The sequence below is a fragment of the Diceros bicornis genome, chromosome 4 (genome assembly GCF_020826845.1).
Source record: "Diceros bicornis minor isolate mBicDic1 chromosome 4, mDicBic1.mat.cur, whole genome shotgun sequence".
Classification (NCBI taxonomy): domain Eukaryota; kingdom Metazoa; phylum Chordata; class Mammalia; order Perissodactyla; family Rhinocerotidae; genus Diceros; species Diceros bicornis.
In genome coordinates this window covers 63,179,302-63,199,421 of record NC_080743.1, presented here as the reverse complement: position 1 = coordinate 63,199,421, position 20,120 = coordinate 63,179,302, and the positions used below count along the sequence as shown (strand labels likewise).

Sequence of the window (20,120 nt, the reverse complement as noted above, 5' to 3'; positions counted from 1 at the left end):
AGGAGTATTTGAGACTTGCATCTGATTACCAATTAATGCAAGTTTAAGACTGCACTCCACAAAGCCTATCAAAATAATACCATGAAGAAGCTTGCACTATGAGGCTATAAAGTGCTATCTAAATGAAAGACAACAGTATCATCAACTTTATAATTATTGCTATGTCCTCAGAAAGGATGTTTTCATAGATGTGAAGTATTCTTATTACAGAGCTTTAGGATAAAATCCTCCTCTGCCAATCACTTTCCAAATGGCCACCTGGACATCCTTGTTCCTGAGGCTATATACCATGGGGTTCAACAATGGAGTCACAACTGTGTAGGTCACTGTCACAAGCTTATCTTTGCTGGATGAGTACTTGGCTGATGGTCGCAGGTAGACAAAGGAGGAACAGCCATAGTGGACAATGACTACAGTAAGATGGGAGGCACAAGTGGAGAAGGCTTTTCACTTGCCTTCAGCTCATGGGATCCTCAGGATGGTACAAACAATGAAGCCATAAGAGATGCAAATGAAAGTCAGGGGAACTATGAGCACCAGAACTCCACCAATGAAGATGACCCGTTCATTGATGTAGGTATCAGTACAGGCAAGCCGGATAACTGGTGTGATGTCACAGAAGTAGTGGTTGATCTTGTTGGGGCCACAGAAAGGGAGTTCAAAGACTAAGAGGGAGCCTATCAGTGAGAACAAAAAACCAATCACAGCACAAGTGGCTGCCAGTTGTCCACACACCTGCCAGCTCATAAGGAGAGGGTACCGAAGTAGATGACAGATGGCCGCATAGAGGTCATAACCCATGACCCCAAGTAGCATGCAATTGGTGATAGCAAAACCAAGGAAGAAAAACATCTGAGTGGCACAGTTAATAAATGAGATTGTTCTGAGCAGAGATAAAAGATTTATGAGCATCTTGGGTAGGATGACGAAGGTGTAGCATGTCTCAGAGATGGAGAGGATCCCTAGGAAGAGGTACATAGGTATGCGGAGGCTGTTATCCAGGCAGATGACAGTGACAATGGTGATGTTCCCACTGAGGATAATCAGCTATAGGCACAAAAAAAACAGCAAAGAGGATGAGCTGAACTTCTCCAAAGCTGGAGAATCCCAGCAACAGGAACTCTGTGACAGAGGAGAAATTAGTTTGGTTGATTCGGATCTGGAGATTAACCTACAGAAAACAGGAATGAAGGAACAGATGTTTACCCTGAAAGATACAGATGGTTAGTTCCACTATGGATTGAAGAACAATAGATGGAAGAGAGAAGGACTAATGCTAGTGGGAAATGCCCTATCGATCATATCAATTCATGGAATTGTTTTAACAAACTCAGATTACATCTGTTTCCAGTGACATTTCTATATCTCTTATAGTGTTTAAGTCTAGGTAGTTTTTTCACACTGCCTACTCAAAATAGCAATTAGAGAATGAAAATGTCTGAAAACTTCCCATGTAACAATTCTAAGTCTGTCATTTATGATCTGTGTAATCCTCTGTACCTCACTTTTCTCATCTGTGACATAAAAGTACTAATAGCACCTCTCCCCTAGGTTTATGAAAATTAAAGCATTTTGCAGATTACATGCACATTGTAAGCTTTTAGTAAATATCAGCTTCTGCTACATGTTATTTAATTTAATTTTCAGTTGCCAATTTTCCTGAAGTCTCCTGTTGGAGGTACATTAAGCACACCCCTGCCTCAGGTTTTATTTGTTTTAAACCCCAGATTTTATTTTCACAAAACTACTGGACCAACATTCAAACCCAATTCCTATGTGTGTATATTTTTAGTGACAATAATATTATGTTGACTTTAGTTCATCCTTTCCCCTAATCACGCTACCTGTTTGACCCACTTGATAGAGGGGAGTTGGAAGGGACCTTAGTGCATTTAAGAAGCTCTAGAGAAATATAAAGTTCTCACAGTCAGGTTGGTCATTGATCTTACTAACTGCCTATCATTCTGCCAAGAAGATAGCCTTGAGAATCCAACCCAACAGACCTTTACTCAATATGAGCCATTATATCTCTTCACATTTTCCCTAGATTTCTAAAAGAACTCATCGTTGCATTGAGCACACCTACCTCGAGGAGTTTTGGCTCCTCCAATTTCTTCTTGCTAAAGGATGGGAAAATCCTTTTCCCCTTAATTCCACTAAAATCAAGTTTGAATTTAATAAAGTAATGAAAAACCATCAAAAACAACCAAATAATTGAAGAAAGTGAAAGCACAGAAGTGGGTTACATAATGAAAATTCTTTAGCTAACGTAGCTCAATTTGAGACCAACTGACTGCTGATCCTACACATTTGAGCTGTAGTTCTTTCATCCATACCATCCCTGAGTGTTTTCTCTTTGGGTTCCCTCACTTTCAAAATAGGTCTTGAAACAGAAGTACCAGTTTCATTTTTCTAAGTGGAGCACAGTGATCGTAGGCTAACGGGGAAATTTGACATGTTCTCTGAGTAGACAAGTCACCACTTCCATTAATTTATTCATTCATTAATGTGTTAATTTATTGATAAATTAAATTAATAAATATGTACATTTAATAAATATTTATTGTCTATATTACATAATTTTCCTAGGTTAAGTAAGCAAAGTACCATTCTTAGCAGGAATGATGCTAAATCACCTTGCCTTTGTCACCAATTCGTCTCTCCTCTCCCCAAAGGCGCCAATAAAAAAAGGTAGTTTTTCCACAGCAAGACTGTTTACTCATCTTTCAGCATCTTACCTCTGTGGTTTTGCTCATCTTTCCCCTTCACCTGGAAAATGTTTATCCACTTTCCATCCATTCTTGATCACTCAAATAGAAGCTGCATCTTCTGACTACCCTGGTCTCCAATGATAAGAGTGATATGAACTTTCCGTTCTCTTAAATTATTTCACAACTTTCTGTTGTGTACTGGAATATATCATGGAAGAAAGCGGCCTCTACTTTCTCATATACCAGAGTATAAATGCCTTGGGGGTAGTTTTATATTCCCCATAACATATAAAAACAAATTTCTACTTAAAAACTATTTGTTTAATGAATTGATGACTAAATGTTTGATTTCTTTAAATGGCACCTGTAAAAGGCATTATTTAAGCTCATGAAAGGGATGATGGAATTTTAAACCTTAGAAGGAGATATCTGAGAACAGAGATCCGGCCCACAACCTACCAGATCACACTGCATAGTTATAATTGTATTAACCACATATTAATCTATCATACAACCAAGAAGTTATAGAACATAAATCAGATCCCAGTCCTCATGAGGGCCCCTACCATTACTTTTGTTATTATTATTATTACTCTGGCTCTTCACAACGCTTTTGCATCAATCAATGGCTAACAAAACAAACACCACCAGGATCTTTCCTGAGGAATGCAATTTATTTAACTCCTTAGCTCCCATCTCTGAGGCTTATGCAGTAGATTATTTGCCCACGGAATGTTAGCGTGGTGAGGTCTAAGGACAGCAAAGGGTCTGTAAAGAAAGACATCTCAGTTATACACTCACTTTTTTAACTCTCTCATGGCTTATTAGACTTTTTTTTTTTCTGTTTTTTTTGTGAGGAAGATCAGCCCTGAGCTAACATCCATGATAATCCTCCTCTTTTTGCTGAGGAAGACCGGCTATGAGCTAACATCTATTGCCAATCCTCCTCCTTTTTTTCCCCAAAGCCCCAGTAGATAGTTGTATGTCATAGTTGCACATCCTTTTAGTTGCTGTACGTGGGATGCGGCCTCAGCATGGCCGGAGAAGCGATGCCTCAGTGCGCGCCTGGGATCTGAACCCGGGCCGCCAGTAACGGAGCACGCGCACTTAATCGCTAAGCCACAGGGCCAGCCCTAGACTTTTCTAATATACCATTGCCACCAGAGAATAGTTTCATGTGACATTTAAGAATGAAAGTTGAATGAAGTAAATGTCGAAAGCTCATTCTTGACAGGGAGTTATAGGTACGCCTTTTCTCTTTCAATTATCCAGGAAGGACTTCTGAAAGACTGAAATCAGTCTTTCAGAGATCCAGAAAGATCTAGGAATCAGTCTTTCAGAGATGGTTGATAGACAGGGAGCCAGTTCCATGGGCTCTGGGGAGTGTATTTTATGGCATTTGGTTGAAACCATCCTTGTGCCTATTAAGTTCAGTTGGTGATGCCCTATTTTATTTTATCTCCCCAAAGGCCTACACTGTCCTCCATTTTTTCAAGCTACCATATGTATTTGTGCCTTGCTTTCCTCACATGTTCTTCTTTAACCATCACTAACTAGATAGACAAACTAAAGCTCATGGGATAATTAGAACATTTCTAAAATTATCATTGGTGACTGGCACTTCACCATCAGGAGCCCCAAACACTATCTTCACTCAATTTCACACATAAAATAACCCAACAGGGGCTATTTCCCTATGTTCCCTAGCACACAGCTATTAGAATCCAGTGAAACCTAGAAATCTTATAATCAAATAAGACTCAAAAATTAATACTACTACAAAAATTTCTATTCTGAAATGGCTTTTTTCTATGCTGTTCTGCTACTGATATCTCAATGTCCAAAACTGGGTATTCCCACCTTCTCTGCTGAGAATGCTGAGAAGCATCCCCCAAAGCACCAGCAAAGAACTTTTGTCTCATTAATTGTTGCACCAACATGCTGGTTTATATTTATACTTTCCAAAACTCCAGGGAGCCATTATTGCAACATTATTTTTGGCACAGTTCCAATACTTTCAATGAGTAAAGAGGATGCAGAAAATACAGTGGACCCCAAATCCCACAGGTCCAATAGGATAAAAAGGGAACAGTAAAAAATCTGACATTGGCAATTCATTGGCAATTAATCCCAAGTTTCTTGGTAGCTCGTTAGGAGCTGAGGCTGTTGCAAATTAAGGAAAAACAAGTGAATGTGGAAAACCCATACTACAGGACGTAATGGAGGGCTATTTTCTTGAGGTCTTTTATGTGAAGGAGAAGCCATTTTCTTCCTTGGGCTTCATCAGGACAAATAAAGCTTGCTTTATTATTGCAAAAGAAGAAATGAAGTTCTCCCTTTTAGTCTATGTTCATATAAACCCCACAGATTCAGTTTCTGCACCAAGGAGAGGGTCACAGGAGCATAGTGTGAGGGGTGAGGAAAAGAGTGATGTCTCAGTCTTGAAGAACAAGAGCAAAGAGCAGCTTTGAGGAAGTTGTGGAGTGTTTAGGTGCAGGACTCACAGGTGATACTCTGCCTTTTCCTAGCTTCTTAGAGACGGAAAGATCTCCAATCAAGTGTCTGGCTCAAGGATAGGGAATAGGATTAAAACCCTATGGGTAACCTCTTAGAGTGCTTGGCTAGTCCCCTATTTAACCTCATTCTTTCCTGCAATTCTCTGATAGTCTGATCCAAGACAGATGAGAGGGGCTGTGGGGTTGGAGAAAAAACAAACAATTAAGTGCCTGTTCTGCATTTGTATGCCACTGTTTTCCTCTCCTGTATTTGAAATGAGGTTAAAAGTCAAGCTTTCTATTGCTAGGCTCTGCCAACACAGTTTCTAGACCATCAAGTTTTGTGGAAATTGTTATTCTTCCTCTTCGGTGAGATAATACGGAAAAATCCACCCTCTCTACCCTCCCTCACGAGTCGTGAGTGACTCTCAAGAGGATCACAGAGAGGACTGAAGGCACTTAACAACAAGGTCCCCTCACCCAACTCTATTTGCTTCAGATCCTGTCAGTGGCTCCCAGCAGAGTTGTTCCTGGTGGTAGTCCCCAGTAACTGCCTTCAGAGCAGAAGAAACTCCAAAATGAGACGACTCCTGACTCAGAGTCTTTTTCTTTCCAGTTACATCATTTTCAGAGGCTACCAACAGAGATCTCACAGCAGCTACTGCTGCTTCCAGAAATTTTCAAATGTGCACATCCGTCCCTCCTAATAATTGCTGAATTCCTGGGTTTGTTGGGCATCTGCGTTGTTCAGTGCATCTTCCTGAATCAACATTTCTCTACAGGGCACTGGCCAAGTCCTCAGCCTTGGAGCTGCGTAATTCTTCCAAGAAAGTTGTTCAAAGACCTCTGAGGTTTTGGAGCAGGAATAAATCTGAAAAATACTGCAGTTAGTCACATTTTTAGAATTACTTCCTGACACAATTATTGTGGACTTAGGAGCTGCCACTCATCTCATTCTTATGCACTTGAAGACGCTTTTCTAGAAAATTAAATATAGTCATTCTTTTTTATTAGATTTTAAACTCAAGTTTCCAATAAACTTAGTAAGAAACATTTTATTTCAAATATTTTAATATTGTTCAGTGAACTTAGTGTGAAACATATTTCATTTCTAATATTTCAATATGGTTCATGCAAGCAAAAAAATAGCCCTGGATATTTTTAAATTCCATATTCAGAGAAAAATATGTAAACTAAACTGAAATTGAGACACTTTGTCTCCAGGAACATTTTGTCTGCAAGTGATGTGTATCACTCTTATTGACTTCATCCCAAACCACCAGGTCCACACTACCCTAAAAGTGATTTTCTTGGCTTTTCCAGTGTAATCAGGGACTACTCCAAAGTACGCTACATGAACATATGAAGCATAGATTTCAGTTATATTTCCCAGCAATTGCTATAGGAAATCAATTCTAATCTCTATATTTACATTCTTTAAGATTCTATGAGATAAAAGCTCTCAAGAATCTTCATTTCCATTTCTGTTCTCTCTACCCCAAAGCGTAAGGAAGAGAAAAATATGTGTTGCATTATATTAAAGAAAAAAGGATATTAGATGAAGACCAAAAAGACAATATATATCAAAGGTGAAGTGAAAAATCTTTTAAAAATACGGGATGTCAAAGAGGAAAAATTTAAACAAAAAATTTCTAATACATAATATTAGAAAACATTTCAGATTTGGAAAATAAATTTGTGTGTTTGATATAATGAAAGCAACTGTTAGAGGATACTTAAACTTCAAAATTACTGTGTAATATAAAAAGTAACAAAATGTGATGCTTAATTTTATGTATAAATTTGACCAAGCCACGTGGTGTCCAGATATTTGGTTATTTATTATTCTGGGTGTGTCGGTGAGGGTGTTTCTAGATGAGATTAACATTTGAATCAATAGACTGAGAAAAGCAGAATGCCCTCCCAGATGTGTGTGGGCTTCATCCAATCCCTTGAAGTTCTGAATAGAACAAAAAGGCTGAGTGAGAGAAGTTTCTCTCTCTCTGCCTGACTCTCTTCCAGCTGAGACATTAGCCTTATCCTGTTTTAGAATTTGGAAGTAGACTGGAACGTAGACCATCACCTCTCCTGGTTATCAGATCTTTGGGCATGTACTGGAATTAATTACTGGTTCTCCTGGTTCTCCAGCTTGCCAACTGATGATCTTGGGACTTCTCAGTCTCCATAATCATGTAAGCCAATTTTTTATATAATATATATGTATATATATATATATTAATTTGTATTTATATAAATATTTATACATAGTCTATTGGTTCTTTTTCTCTGGAGAACCCAGATCAATACACAAAACATACTCTGCACTTAAACAATAGATAGAAATGGAAATGAAAGAAAAAAAGAAGAAATCGTAAAAATTACATTGTAAAAACAAGACTGTAATATATCAATCAGTACTTTTGGTTTTTAAGTGAAAGAAGCACAATACAATCTAGCATAAGGAAAGGGAATCTATTAGCTTAAATAACTGGGAAGTTCAAGACAAATATGATCAGATATGGCTCAATTCAGTAACTTACATTACATCGTTATGCTGAGTCTTGACTCAGGAGTCAACCTCTGCAAAACAGCCTCATCTATAATTTACTTTTTCTCTTTAATGTGCTTTGCAATTTTATGTGCATGCATTTATGATTATATTTTTTCTTTATATATCTCTACTTTCCCTCTCCATGGGTATTTTTTTCCTGTTTTGCTAAATATTTTAGCCCCATCTCTAGGATATTGCCTGACACATAATCCACATTCAATAAATATTTGTTGAATGAATGAATAAATATTTTTCTCTTTCTCTCTTTCACTTGACTTAGCTTCACTCTTTGTGCTAGATTTCTTTTTCCATAAGCTGACTTTATCCAAATAACAGGAAAAAATGGAAATGAAAGTCTTAAGCTTCTACTCTTAGCAATGAAATTCAAAAGGCTGAGAGATCCTCAGTCTCACACACCTGTATCTGGAATTTAATCAAGATTCTTTCTAGATAGAATAGAAGTTGGAGCAATGTGTGATTTATTTCACATAGGCCTTTTTACACAACCATATGGCAAGGGATGGAGAAGGTAGGGTTTGCCCCTCAACTGAAACACTTGAAATTGTTCCTGGATATATTATGGCTTATTGTACTGCCAAAAGTGAAAAAATTCAAGTTAAATTGGATTCAGTACATAAAAAGGAAAAGGAATCCATCACTCCTGTATGTGAACATATATCAGATAAATGCTGTGTTGCAGGCAAACTGTGAATCACAGACTATAACCATCAGAATCTCAATTTATCTGTTTTCTTAGCTCTCCTTTCTCCTCTATTTCAGTTTCATCCTCTACTTGGTTCTCCTCATGGTGGTAAAAATGGAAGGCAAAATTGAGGTCATCTTTCTTTTATCTTGCTTATTCAGAGAAGCAAAATAATAAGAATTTGAATGTTGAGAGTATATTGTAGAAGTTAGATTCAGTTTCTGCTCCCAAGTTTTGTAAGTATTAAGAGAAACAGAGAAAAATGGTGACACCAGCAGCAGCAACAGCAGTGTTTCCTTGATGGTTTTCAGCTATTGTTATGTATTCTTGAAATCAATAATTCCAGTGAAAACTCTTGACTCTTTCAAACTTTCCAATAATTTGTAGGCACATAATTTCTTGAATTAAATTTTCTTCTTAAAATATTTATATAATTTTATATTTCCTGCATTAATTTCCAACTGAATCAATGATTAAGTAGTAATTTAAAAAATTAATTGCATGAAAATATTTTATTAAAATTATGGAGTTAAACCTTTCATAAAAGGAAGGGTAGTAGGAATTCGGCTTCTAGTCTCACTGAGTCAGTCCCTACTGAATCAGCCCTCCTGAAGATAACAACTACAAACTCTGGAAAAAAACACAAAAGACAATTGTCTGAAGGTACTGGAAATAAGATAAAAGTAGGTAGACCTAGAATGTAGCCAACACTTGGAAGAAGGTAAGTACACAAGATGAGTTTGTCTTTGATACAGCTTTTAGTTTAAATGAAGGTCACAGTCATCACTCTTTTTGAAAAGATTAAAACTCAAAAAGAAAACCAACGGACTTTCTGGCATGAAAAATCAGAGGACAGAGTTTCAGGTAACCAGAACTGCTGGAAAGTGAGGAGAGAATCCTGGAAATGAGAGAACCAGCAAGAGAGAGCTTCAAATTCTATGTATACATTCCACCCAAATTTCTGGCTGACCTCTGAAGCACATATGTGTGGGAAAACTCAAAGCAGCCCAGAAGTATAAAATAAGTAAACAGAGATTTGAACTACCTCCCAAGAGAACAAATTTTCAATTTTAGTACAACCAAGTTATTTGCCTTCTAAAACTAAGAAGACCAACAATTTTCAAATTGATATAACAGAGTCTCCATAGTGTAATATTCACCAGATTGCAGTTTAAATCCAGAACTATTTCACAGAAAAGGAACCAGGAAAATATGGCCATTCTCAAGAAAGAAGACAGTCAATGTAGGTTTAATGAGATATAATTCAATGTTGAAAAATTAGTAGACCAAGATGTTAAAACATCTATAATAACTATGTCCTATGTTGTAAAGAAAAATGTGCTTACAATGAATAAGTATATAAGAAATCTTAGAAGAGAAATAGAAACTACTAAAAAAGAACCAAAAAAAAAAAAAAGATAGAACTAAAAACACATTATCTGAAAAAAAAAACTTTAATGGATGAGATTAGCATCAGAACGGATATGACAGAGGAAAGAAATAGTGAATGAGAAAATAGATCAATAGAAATAATCCAATGTGAGGAAGATAGAAAAACAATTAAAGAAAAAGACAAATAGAACCTCAAACACCTGAGGAACTATATGAATTGATCTAACACATGTGTAATTGGGGTTCTAGGAATAAATAATGTAGAGAATAAGACCTAGAATAAGATTTAGAGAATAAGAAAAAATATTTGAAAATAATGGCCAAAAATTTCACAAATTTTCTCAAAGATATGAATTTATAAATTCAAGAATCCTGACAAATATCAAGCAGGATACATATAAAGAAAACCATGCCTAGGCAGAACAGAGTCAAATTGCTAAAAATAAAAGATAAAAAGAACATCTTGAAAGCGGATCAAACAAAAAGCATCATACAAGGAGTAAAATTACTGCTGACTTCTCACCAGAAATTATGGGGGCCAGAAAACAGTGGAACACAATCCTAAAAATGATGAAAGGAAAAAAAATTAATAAAACTACCAATTCAGGATTATATTTTCACTGAAAATATTCTTCAAAGATGAGGGCAAAATAAAGACATGTTTATATAATATAAAACTAAGAGAATTTGTCACCAGTCGATCTATACTACCTGAAATACCAAAGAGAGTTTTTAAAGCTAAAGGGAAATCATTGTTGTTATGTGCTGTCCAATCAGCTCTAACTCCTGGCAACCCTGTGAATAAGTGATGTCTACAGTGTCTTGTCCTCAACAGCCCTACTCAGCTTCTGTAGACTCATGCCTATGGCTTCCTTTATGGAGTCAATCCATCTCATATTTAGTCTTTCTGCTTTTTCTACTTTTCTACATCTGCTTTTCCCAGTATTATTGTCTTTTCCAAAGAATCCTGCCTTCTCATGGTGTGTCCAAAATAGGACAGCCTCATTTTTATCATTTTTGCCTCCAGCAATAGTTCACACTTAATTTGCTCTAGGACCCACTTGTTCATCTTTCTGGAAGTCCAGGATATCCATAGAGCTCTCCTCCAAGATCATATTTCAAATTAATCAAGTTTATTCCTGTCACCCTTCTTCACTGTTGGGCTTTCACATCCATACATAGTAATTGAGAATACAAGGGTGTCAATAATCTCAGCCTTAGTATCTAATCACACTTCCTTACCTTGATGATTTTTCCTAATTCCTTCATTACTGCCCTTCCAAATCTAAGTCTTCTCTTGATTTCTTGGCTACAGTCTACAATTAAACTTATGACTGAACCAAGATAAACAAAATCTTTAACAATTTCAATGTGTTCATTGTCTATGTTAAAGCTGTGTGGTTCTTCCGTAGTCATGGTTTTTGTCTTCTTAATGTTCAAATGCAGGCCTGCTTTGGCACTTGTTTCTTTCACTTTTGTCACAAGTCATTTCAAGTCATTGCTGCTTTCTGCCAGTAAGATGGTGTCATCAGCGTATCTTAGCTTACTGATATTTCTTCCACCAATTTTTACTCCTCCTTCATCTGAGTCTAGCCCAGCTTTTTGTATGATATATTTTGCATACAGATTAAACAGATAGGGAGATAAAAATCACCCTAGTCTGACACCTTCACCTATGGGAAACTATTCTGTCTATCCATATTCTGTCCTAACAGTGGTTTCTTACCCACTATACAGGTTATGCATCAGGACAATCAAGTGCTCAGGCACGTCCATTTCTTTTAGAGCAGTCCATAGCTTTTCATGATACACACAGTCAAAGGCTTTACTATAGCCTGTAAAACACGGACTAAGCTTCCTACTCTAGTTTTAAATTTCCCTTTGCTTTCTTGAATCTTCTGGAAGAGATCTCTTATTCTTTCTTTTTTGTTGTTTTCTTCTGTTTGTATTGGTCTTTATAGTAGTTCCATGGGAAATTGTACCAGGCAGAAACTCAAATAGTTATATATTAGAAAGTGAATATTTTAATTTTTCCTCATAGCTAGGGCTTTCTGAGTAAAGAAACCTGGAACCCAGTTTAAAAGACAAGCCTTGAAATCTAAAATATGGCTAAATAATTAATGAGAGATTTACCTTCCCAGACTAATGTGTTTACATTTCAAAGTGTGATGAAACCTAGAACCATGGAACCAATTGTTTATATTCCCAAGGACTGCAATTAACAAGGGAGAAAAAGTCCCTCTTTCTCTCTCAGGAAGGAAAGGTAACGGCTATTCCATTCCTATGTAAGTCTCTAGATTCCTAATTTCAGGGTTTCTTTTATGCAGTACAAACCCCCATGCATGTAGGGTGACATTTGGCTCTCATCACACAACTCCAGAAGGATTAGGTCAATAAGGAATGTATTCAGTTATTGCTGTAAGTTATACAAATCTATCCTTGCTCCACAAACCTCATGCTTACCTTCAGGATAATATGAATAAATAGAGATATTAAAAATCTATCATCAAGAAAATATGATGAGCGTTAAAATTATAAATATTTGAGTAAACATAAAAGATTATTTGTTTCACAATTTCTTTAGAATACTTATAAATAAAGCAAAAATTATAACATTTCCTATGGGTTTTTAATGTATAGATATGTAATATACTTTAGCATAAAGGGTAGGGTAGAGGAAAATGAATCTTTGTAATTCCAAAGCTTCTACATTTCAGGTGTAGTCATTCAATATTAACTCGAAGTAGACTGTAAAAGTAAGGGATATAATTGTAGCTCAACTCTAAACCTTCCTTTAACTGCTCTGATTGTGATAGTGGAATATTTCTCCCTTGCCAGCTGACATAATATTAAGCTTTGTCAGTATAAGAAGCTAAAGGGACACCAGAGTTAGAAAGGCATTCTCTCCCTGGTTCTGGTGTGCTCTCCTCTGCTGGGAGGCCAGCAGCATGTGGAACATCCAGTGGCACTCCCTCCCATGCAGTTTCAGAAGTATCATCCCCACAGGATTTTTCCAAACAATTTCCATACTTAGGCACCTTCCCATGGATGGCTTCCTTCAGTACCCCAGAGGGTGGCTTCCCAGAAAGTTCTGAGGTATATTACCTCCTGATAGATGACTTCCCCCAGGAACCAAAAGAGCAAAATCAAGAGGGAATTACACTGATTCCAAGACTCATTTATAAAGCTACATTTAAAAAGACACTTTGGTATTAGTATAAATGTAGACAAATAGATCAAAATAAGGCGTCCAGAAATAGGTCCACATTTGTATAGTCAATTAATTTTCTACAAGGCTGCCTAGGCAACTCAATGGTGAAAGGATAATCTTTTCAACAATGGGGCATTTGGATAGAAAAAAAAAATTTGCCCTTTTCTCACATCATATAAAATATTAACTGGAAATGGATAATATCCTGACTGTAAGAGCTGATATTATAAAACTTCTAAAAAGTAACGTTGAATAAAATCTTAGTGAGATTAGATTTTGCAAACATTTCTTAAATATGACACAAAACACATAAATAATAAAAGTCAAATCAGAAAATTGGACTTTATCAAAACAAAGAAAATTTCTGCTCTTTAAGAGACACTGATAGGAAATTAAAAGCAAACCACAAAATGGTGAAAATATTTGCAGAATATATGTGTGACAAAAATTACCTAGAAAATAAGAAGAACTCTTATAATTCAATAAGACAAATGATCTAATCCAAAAATTGGAAAGGCAGACATTCAAATTAGGAAATGGATAGAAGATTTGAGACGGCACTCAAGTAAAGAAAATATAGAGATAGTCAATAGACACACAAGAAGATATTTAGGACCTTTAGTCATCAAGGAAATTCAAATTCCAAACACAATTAGATATCATTATGCATCTACTTGATGGATGAAATTAAGACTGGCAAGTTTTGTTGATTAGGTCAATCAACTGGTAACCCTCATACATTGCTGTTGAGAATGTAGGATGGCAAAATTACTTTGCCTAATTGACAATCTCTTATAAAGTTAACATATATTTACTGTATGACTCAGCAGAGCCACACATAGATATTTGTTTAATAGAATAAAAAATATCTCCATACAACTCTGTAAATATGTGTACACGAATGTGCAGCTCTATTCCTAAGAGCTGAAAATTGGGAAAAAACTAAACATCCATCCTCAGGTGCCCGGATAAACAAATTGTCTTATATTTATACAAAGGAACAAAAAGAATGAAGTACTAAGTCACACGTGGAATGGATAAATTTCAAAAGTATGCTGAGTGAAAGAAACCAAAAACCAAAAAGTACATACTATGTGATTCTATTCATATGAAATTCTAGTATTGTCAAACAAAGTCATAGTGACAGAAAGCAACTACTGGTTAGAGACTAGTGGTGGTATAGGGGACTGATAGGGAGAAGGCATGAGGGAATATTTAAGGGTGATGAAAGTGTTTCATATCTTGATCATGGTGGTGGTTACACGGGTGTACATATTTGTCAAGACACATCAAACTCTTCACTTAAAATAGATGTCTTTAATTGTGTATAAATTGTGTCCCAGCATATTTGGTTAAGAGATGAAACATAAACAAATGAAATCACACCATACCTAAAAGCTAGTGCTATAAAGCTTCTAGAAGCAAATATAAGGGAAGACTTCCAAAGTCTTCTTGGTTTAGGAAAATGTTTCTTAGACAAGACACAAAAAGCACTAAACAGAAAAGAAAAATAAATGTAAGTAAATTTAATAAAAATTAAAAAGCTCACTCTCATCAAAAGACCCTTGAGAACATAGAAATATAAGCTATAGACTTGGGGAGTAAAGTCACTCTCTCTCTATATATATATATATCTTACAAACAACTTTAATCCAGTATTTATAAATAGCTACTAGAATTCAATAATTAAAAAACAAGCTTATTAAATGTACAGAAGACTAGAACAATTTACTAAAAAGATATATAAATAACCAATAAGAAAATGAAAAAAAAATGTTCAACATAATTAGATATTAGGGTAATAGAAAATAAAACTAAATGAGATAATACTGCTTATCCCATTGGAATGACTAACATATAAAAAAAAAAAAACTGGCAGTATCCACTGTTGGAAAGAATATGAGCAACTGATATTGTGTTACGTGGTGTACGTGGCACCCACTTCGGAAAAGATGTGGGCAGCATCTTATAGAATTAAATATATATCTACCCAGACATATAAGAGAGAGGAATGAAAGTAAATGTCCACAAAACACTTACAAAATATGTTCATGGCAGATTTATTCATAATAGCCAATCATTGGCAACAAAGAAAACATCTATCAAAAGAGAAATGGCTAAATTTATTTTTGCATATCCTTACAGAGGAATGCTACACAGGAATAAAAAGAACAAACTGCTGTGAAATATATGTGTAAATATTATTCAGTGATAAACAAGAAAATCCTGCCTTTTACAATAACATGGATGGACCTTGAGGGCATTAGGCTAAGTAAAATAAATCAGACAGAGAACAACAAATGCTGTATGACCTCATTTACAACTGGAGTCTAAAAAAAGTAAACTCAAACACATGGAGAGTAGACTTGTGGTTGCCAGGGGCTAGGGGTTGTGGAAAATGGGGAGATGTTGGTCAATGGATTCAAACTTCCAGTTATAAGATGCATATGTTCTGGGAATCCAATGTACAGCATCATGACTATAGTTAACAATACTGTATTATATATTTGAAAGGTGCTAAGAGAGTAGACTTTAAATGTTCTCACCACACACACACAAAATGGTAATTATGTGAGATGATGGAAGTGTTAACTAACCTTCTTGTGGTAATCATTTCACAATATATACATGTATCAATCGTCATGTTGTATACCTTAACCCTGCACAATGCTGTATATCAATATATCTGAATAAAGCCGGAAAAAGAAGAAATCAATATTGTCGTGTCTTGAGGTAGGGAGTCAACTGGAAAGTGGCACAAAATAACTTTTGGGGTGACAAAAATATTGTATTTCTTGATTGGTGTGGTGGATAAATGGCTGTGTGTATTTGTAAAAGCTAGCAAATAACTCACACTTAAAATACTTGAATTTTATTTATGTCAATTATTTCTTAATTTAAAAATAAGGAAAAAGTGAATGCAAAAAGGAAATTAAGACCCCCACAGCTGCATTTTAAAAAATAAAATCAACAAAATATACTCAATGAATTCAAAATATGGTATTAAAAATTGTGAAAGAGAAAGCAGAGGAAAAGAACAACTTCTGATAGTCCTAATATCGGGAGAGCAACAAGAAAAAGAACTGTCAATGGTAATAACTTAAAAACCAGTTGGCTTGGGCTGGCCCTGTGGCTTAGTGGTTGGGTGCACGCGCTCCACTGCCGGCGGCCCGGGTTCGGATCCCGGGCGTGCACTAACGCACCGCTTCTCCGGCCATGCTGAGGCCGCTTCCCACATACAGCAACTAGAAGGGTGTGCAACTGTGACATACAACTATCTACTGGGGCTTTGGGGAACGAAAAGGAGGAGGATTGGCAATACGTGTTAGCTCAGAGCCGGTCTTCTTCAGCAAAAAGAGGAGGATTAGCATGGCTGTTAGCTCAGGGCTGATCTTCCTCACACAGACACACACAAAAAAAACAATTGACCAATCTGAGAACATCAGCCAAAATAGGGAAAATTTGCAAGCTCCAATGAACAGTTGAATGCTTTCTGATGACAACACAAGAGGAGACCTACAGTTATGAAACAAAGAATATTGTCATAGACCACCCCCCCTTCTAAGAGAACAAGAAAACGAGTCTCACATAAACATGAACTCAGAAAAAGAGCATGCTCAGATCCCATAGGAAGTTATTTTCTCTCTATATATAGAATATATATATATATAAACATAGCAGTACAACATCCCTATGGGAATAACTGGTTGCCTATGTAGTGAAAACCAAGATGCACTGCCCAAATTCTGCTTCATATCAAGGACTTATTGCCCCAGCTGATGGTAGTGCTGTGGGTAGGCAGGCTTCAGTTGTCTGTGTCTTCAAGCATTTTGTCAGCAACACAGACAACTCACCCAAAGTAACAACTTTTCCTGTAGCAATCCACACCCAAACACTGATTGATGCAGGTTTATAAAGTCCTGGCCATCTTGGCCTGACTCAGAACACCTCCAAATGGTCATTCTACTACAGAGCTCACCAGTGGGCCAACTGAGGCTGTCACTAGTATTACATTCAGCTTGATTTCTCTCTCTGCCCAACACGTCCCCCTTATTTCACAGGTGTTAATCCCATGCATTTATTACTAAACATCCTAAATGCCCAGCTATCTCAGAATGTACTTCCTAGGGAAAAAACCTGCAAGAGCCTGGAAGATATGCTCACAAAATAGATAAAAATTCTAACCAAATATTTCAAAATAAGTGAAAAAAATTTAAAGAACTGGTAGAATATGTGAAATAATAGCAAAGATCAGAATTTAAAAGAATTCTGTTCTGAGTGATTAGAGGAAGAGAAGTTTTGAAAAGAGGGGATAGATCAGGAAGCAGTTAGAAATGGAACAAAATCCATTTCATAAATAAAGTCTAAACTTGGAAGAACATAAGACTGAATAAACTTTATGGATAAGGCCATATAGAGAAAGCAGATAGGAAGAGAGGAAAAAACTGGAGAAAGAATAAAAATAATTCTCTAGAATACATTCTCTGTAGTTCTAGTGTTATAAACTTTGAAACCAGGTAAATACTCATGCATGATATTAGACGCCACAGGAGTTGTTTCTTTTGGAGAAGAGGGAGTGAGTAGTGAGGTGTTTCTAATACATTCACCCCTAGGTATCCACAGAATCCTCAACCCGGGACTCAACCAACAGTGGATCATGTAGTTCATACTACAGTACTGTGTGTTTAAGATGCTCTGTTGGTTGAATCAGGGGATGAGGAACCCGCGAATATGAAGGGCCAAGAAAGGGACTTGAGCATACTCGGAATTTGGTATCCGTGGGGGGTTCCTGGAACCAATCCCCCGTGGATACCAAGGGACAAGTGTGTTCTATTTTTTGACTAATTTTTTTCATTTTGTGATAATTTATTGATGTGCCAGTCATGATTTGCTCCCTTTTCTATCTGTGCATTTTGTTTCCATAAAAAAGTGACCGTGATGCACTCTTCTTTCATGGATGCAATACATTTTATAGGAGGATATTATAATATCTTGTATTTTATGCATTTTTTATATTTCCTCTCAGAGTTTTTTACCCTTATGTTTTGATCTCTGTGTTTCATGTTCAAGGCTTCTTCAAATGTCTGGCAAGCCTTGGAAGTTCAAACATATTCCAGACTGTGGCACTAAAAAGCTTGTTAGAAACTCTCTGTACATGGGGGTACCTTGTAGACTGGTGGGCTCCAATGTAGGAGAGTCAGACAGAGAAACATTACTCATTTTGTTCGAGTAACCCCTAACTTCCCTTCACCTACTGAAAAAAGAAATCTTATTGTTTCCTAAAGGAATTTTTTAAGAATGGTTGTCAATCTTTTGGGTACTGAGTGTGGGAAAGAGACTGGTGATGCTCCATGCTATCAGAGCACTCACACGCAATCCCCTGTTTTAAGTGCATCTCCTCACACATGCCTCAGTTCTGCCTGGAATCTCCAGTCCAGAACTCCTCTGGTTTAACTGCCATAAAAGAAAGCCTCCGATCTTACCCTAGCATGGAAGAAACACAAAACAACGCTAGTGAGATGAGAGTCTGCAGTCTAGCGTCAATCTATGAGCTCTTTGTTATCAACCTGTGATGAGACAGGTATAGAAATTGAACATAAGTATTAAGCAACTTTTATAAAATTTGATATTACTGAGACATCTAATCAGTGGACATATCTTTTGGAAAACAGAATAGAATAGTTGAGATGTTTATTCCATTTTTCTAATAATGCATTTTTATTGTATTTTACTGAAGTATTGGCTTGTGATGAATGGAAAAAGAAAACTAATTGCTCCTACTCTGCAGATGATTTGAGAAGCGCTGATCCAGAAGCTGTCTTCCTTATTAAGACATTAAACCAGTCTTGCTCTTTTCAGCGTCATCTGGGAGGCTCAGTTGTGAGGAGAATTTTCAGAGAGAGTTCTGAGCCTTGAATTGGTTTGCTTTTGGTTGGTTTCCCACCTTCTGCAGGTGTATTTTCAGCTTTTTCTCTTCTGCTTAGAACCATTTTTTTTTGCCTCTATATTTTTTTAGATATATCCTGTGTGCTGTCCTCCACTATTTGCCTTCTTGATGAATTTTTTTGTTTTTGTACCTCTGCTGTTATTTTAGTGGGTTTAGGGATAGAGTATGTATGTTAAATCTCAAAAGGTTTATTTAGCTTTAAAGAAAAGATTTCACAACAAAACTTATGTCACTATTGCTAGAAATAGAACGAAATGTTAATAAACACAAAGGCAGTGAAGTATTTTAATTCAGCGCTGTGAAACCATGACAGGACCCATACATACAACACAAAAATGATATTGCATACTAAAATAATTCAATAACAAAATTAAGATCACATCCATAATATGCATGCTATTTTAATCTAAATGAAAATACTTCCCCAGGAATAATTTGCGAGAAACCAAAAATAAAACTCAATAAATTCTCAATATAGAACTTACACCAATCACATTTGCTAACAAAGAAAACTATAAATAAGTAATAGTAGTTATTTAAATACCAGCAAGGAAATATCTATAATAAGTAAGTATTTCATTCTTAAAAAATATGTGATTAATAAATGACAATTTCAAACCTATTAGAAAAAAATGAACAGAAGAAAATTGGAGATGGGCAGTGCTGTACTTAAAGAGATATGTAGTGCCGTAGATGCCTTAATTATTTAACTAGTAAGAATGGAAATAATGTAAAAGAACTTAACCCCAAAACTGAAAAGTGGGATACAAAAATAAGAATAGAGGTAACAATAATTTGAAAATAAGACAGCATTATGCATTTTATACAGTTTAATTTGAAAATCTAAATAAAATTAACAAGGGAGAAAACTGTTAGATTTTACCCTGGAGGTCACACATGAAATATGAACTTCAGTTTTATTCATTATGTTTTAAAAAGAATATTGATAAACTGCAGCATATCCAGAAGACTGCGCACAAGAAGATGTGGTGTCTGAAATTCAGGTCACATGAGTAATCGGAAGGGTTCAGATTATCATCATAAGTGTTTCAAACATCTGTGAAACAATATTAGACTTGTTGTACGACACAAGAGACAGAAAATATGAAA

At 36.1% G+C, this 20,120-nt stretch overlaps 1 pseudogene; it reads right to left on the bottom strand.

Annotated features, from left to right (window-relative positions):
• Positions 1 to 204: 204 nt before the first annotated feature.
• LOC131401421 (olfactory receptor 10R2-like) lies at positions 205 to 11,268 on the bottom strand (annotated as a pseudogene).
• Positions 11,269 to 20,120: the final 8,852 nt, after the last annotated feature.